The sequence below is a fragment of the Bactrocera neohumeralis genome, chromosome 5 (genome assembly GCF_024586455.1).
Source record: "Bactrocera neohumeralis isolate Rockhampton chromosome 5, APGP_CSIRO_Bneo_wtdbg2-racon-allhic-juicebox.fasta_v2, whole genome shotgun sequence".
NCBI lineage: Eukaryota > Metazoa > Arthropoda > Insecta > Diptera > Tephritidae > Bactrocera > Bactrocera neohumeralis.
Genome location: NC_065922.1, coordinates 22,524,662 through 22,529,098, shown reverse-complemented (window position 1 = coordinate 22,529,098; position 4,437 = coordinate 22,524,662). Strand labels below are relative to the sequence as shown.

General features: G+C 36.1%; 1 long non-coding RNA gene across 1 annotated transcript in view; it reads left to right on the top strand.

Moving 5' to 3' along the window:
* Positions 1 to 4,437, top strand: part of LOC126758135 (uncharacterized) — a 32,212-nt gene that overhangs the window by 12,527 nt on the left and 15,248 nt on the right. The window lies entirely within an intron of this gene.

Here is a 4,437-nt window from a genome sequence, read left to right as displayed (position 1 = left end):
ACGTAACTCAAACGCGACTAGTATCGTCGCCGTTTGTTGCAGGCATTCATGACGCGTTTAGCCGCAACGGCGCTCTATAGCCGGTTCTTAGTTTTGAAATGATATTTTGAAGATAGCGCTCTGCTCTCTCCCAGTTTCAGTTGTTGCCTATACCTTAACTCAGTTCAGTTCATTTGGTTCCAATCGTACAGTTAAACTGCCAAATGATCATCAAAGCTATCTCACTTCCTGACATATAATGTGCATGCTGCGTTGGTGGCAAACACAGAGGTCGCTGTGTGACAGAGGCTGTGTAACTAAAATGTTTAGGGGGTGCGAAGTAAATATCAAGAAAAGCATACCGCAAAAACAGAAAGATAAAGCAAGCGGAATTAAATATTAAAAATTGTCAAATGTTGTGGGAATAAATCAGCGAAATAGATTTGTTTGGAATAATTGATATCAACCTTCGCGTGCCGAAGTGTAAGGAGTCTAGGTCGAGATAGGCCAAAAATATATGTATTCTACTATTTTCTGCCGCAGAAACTATATTTATCAATACTTATACAATCCTAATACTTGTGTATCCGTCCACAATTTCTAAAATCGAATCCCAACTGTAACCCCTTGAAGGTGGCGCTGGCTTCTTAAGAATCAAGTACCTGATTTTTTTATTAGAAAAGTGGACTATTCAACGGTTAGGGCTAGTTATTATACCCTGAACATGGTATATTACGTTTGTCACGAAGTTTGTAACACCCAGAAGGAAGCGTCGGAGACCCTATAAAGTATATAAATAATTGATCAGTATGTCGAGCTTAGTCGATTTAGCCATGTCCGTCTGTCTGTATTTATACGAACTAGTCCCTCAGTTTTTAAGATATCGTTTTGAAACTTTGTAGACGTCATTTTCTCTTCAAGGAGCTGCTCATTTGTCGGAACTGCCGATATCGGACCACTATAACATATATCTGTCATACAAACTGAGCGATCGGAATCAAGTTCTTGTTCTTGTATGGAAAGCTTTCACATTTTACAAAGTATCTTCACAAAAATTGGCACAGGTTATTTTCTGAGATAATAATGTAATCTCCGGAGAAATTGTTCAGATCGGTTAACTATAGCATACAGCTGCCATACAAACTGAATGATCTTAATCAAATGCTTGCATGGGACACTTCCTCATTTGACGATATATCTTCACGAAATTTGGTATGAGTTATTGTTCATAGAAATAATGCAATATCGGAAGAAATTGTTCAGATCGGCTCACTATAGCATATCGTTGCCATACAAACCGAACGGTTGGAATCAAGGGCTTATATGGAAAACTTTCGCATTTCACGTGATATCGTCACGAAATTTGACATGGATTACGGTAATAATATAATCTCCGAAAAAATTGTTCAGATCGGATTACTATAGCATATAGCTTCCATACAAACTGAACACATAGTTACTAAAAGAAATGCACCTGTGAAGGGTATATTAGCTTCGGTGCAGCCGAAGTTGACGTTTTTTCTTGTTTTTCGATATTTTCAATAAACATACAACTGGCGTTCTGTCAAGATTTCCATAGGAAAAGTCTTTGCTACTGTGAAAATAGCAAGAAAAAGCACCTGGTCAGCGCTGGGCCACCATCGGTACATGCGCTACGCAAACGTCTTAGTAAGGCTAGCCTCTCCCTAGGAACCATTGTCCTATTGGCGTTCAAGGCTGAGAATCCTACCAGATGCCTACTGCAGAAGCTTTATGGAAGAAGATGAGGTGGAAACAACTCAACACTTCCCTTCTTGATTGTCCCTCGCTTGAGAGGTCAAGCCATAAGCACTTGGGAGCGTATACCTTCAGACATCACACCGAGCTGCCGGTGTATTGGCCACTAAGCGTTTTGCTAATTTATAAGATCGAACACAGGAGTTCTTCTTTTCTATGGCCTCACAAAGGACTACACTTGCGATTTTTGATCAACTATTTAACCTAACCCTAATCTAACAATCACCTTCCGGGAAATGCAGTTTGAAATCCTTCTTCTAAAATGGATAACTCATATCATGATGACGACATTAAATTATCAAAACAAATAGGATATCTGAAATGTGACAAGACTCCATAAAAATTGGACCATACATTTCTAGTTGCCATAAACCAAAAATGACAATCATTAGCTCTAATATATTTTATACCACATATATAGAGCAATGAGAGGATTTTGTTAGGTAAAATTGATATAACTTGGTGGTAAGGTGAAACCAAGTCGAATTTGTCCATCGACTATGGAAATTTTCGAAGTTGCGATTTCTATTATAATGCTCACATATTATAAGTCTTTATACTACGTATCTCCATAAATTTAAACGAGAATAATTTGCTTTGTGTAATGTGACTTTGGCTAAAAACTGTAAACTTATCAAAAAGGCGCATAATTGGTCAACATTTTCACGAGTAGGTAGTGTTGAGCAGAGTTTGAGAGTTATCTTGTACCTATTTATTTTATAATAAAATGCCACTGGAAAAGATACCTATGTATGTATACACATAAAAAGTATGAGGCCCAAGAACACACACTACCCCCCACCAAATACCGCCACTGCCACACAATTCGTTTATTTACTTTGTTGCCTGACATGGATTCGCACGAATGTTTTTATGAATGCTTATTTCACAATTTAATGGATGGGTGGATTCGGCCACAAATTTTATGTGTGTATGCTTATGTGTTTGTAAGCACATGTACATATGTATGCTTACATACAAAATATACAAGCTAATAGATGGGCGCATGAGATATATGAACCATGGAATAGCATGAATGGGCGCGTAGGTGTGAGCGAATGAGGCAAAATTAGGCAGCAGTTTGTGGCAAATGGCTAATTTACATACAAACAATATAAAGGTTGGCATATGCAATAGTGGCGAGAGTGTTTACATTACGAAGTTCACATGGAAACATGCCACAGCTTTGAAATTGAGCAAAGAAAAAGAGAGAAACCTAGCATGTATATATGTATGTATGTATTCAATTATTTTATTATATATAGTACATAAGTATTGGCGATTTATTTAATTAATTTATCAATGAATATGTTTTGTAGGTGTGTATATATTTTTGATTAATGGTCTAAAATAATTTATGCTGCCGAAATTGATAATTTATTAACAACATTAATTTAATTAACTAAAAAATTTAGACAATTTCAAATAAAAATCAAAAAACAAATATATTTCACTAAATTTAAATAGTTCATTTCGCCTTTTTCATTGCCTGGCTACTTAATTTGCTTCCGTAATATCATAAATATACCCATGTACATACCCACATACATATAAATATATGTATATATATATGTATATATGTATGCATATGTATCATTAAGAAAATTTCCGATTTATTCGACAAAGTGTTTATAAGTCAGCTAATTATTTTAATAGCGACAAAAATTTGAAAAATCATCTAAGTGATTGACAGCCGTGTGATGCTGCAATATTTTCACTTCGATACAGTATCGCTAATTTGTCGAACTAATGACCATAACCATTGACATACTACATATATCGATCCATAATGTCACAAGCATTTAAAAAATTTTATATTATTTTTGTCCCGCTCGTCGCCTAAAACTATGTTACATATTTTGGAAAAGCTTTTGTTTTGAAATCGGCAGTTTTTGAAAAGCTGCACGGAAATGAGTACAGGGTGCTTATAAAAAAAATTTCGAAATAAATAAAGCTAATATCCGTGACAGACATTTAGTAACAACACCATGGGTAATGAGCACCCTGAAAAGATTCATATATCCCATTTGTCAAAAGCAAAAATAATATTATTTTTGTGTGGATCGTCGCCTAAATCATCGTTACATAAAAATGATGCTGAAATCGGAGTTTTTGAAAACCGTCAATGTCGACGATTATCGCGCCATGAAAAGACTATTTGATGTCTGAAGTCGAAGCTCGTGATCTGGGCGACATTTGAGTAACAACACCGGTAATGAGCACCCACAAGAGCTTCCATTTTATCCAGTCAACGGTTTAGTGAGAGTTGGTGAGAAGATAATCGTTCAAAAATGATTTTAGACCGGTCGATTGGTCACCAAGATCATGTGATATCACACCGCTAGACTTTTTCCTGTGGAGATATGCAAAGTCTAAAGTCTATGCGAACTACAAGGTGGGTTCCAAAGTAAACAGGACTTTAAACAAAAAATAGAACAAATGGTTTTTTCGCAAAATCAATTTATTTTATTCAAAATAGTCTCCTTCTGCTTCAATACAGAATTTTGCACGATCCAAAAGCATGTCGAACGAGTGTTTTAGCTCGTCGGCCGGTATGGCTACCTGTATGCCAATGCAAGCCTTTTGAATGGTCTCTACGTCTGCATAACGCTTTCCTTCTATGAGCAAATGCATTTTTCTGAAAAAGAAGAAGTATTACGGGGAGTGGTTAATGGTTAAAAT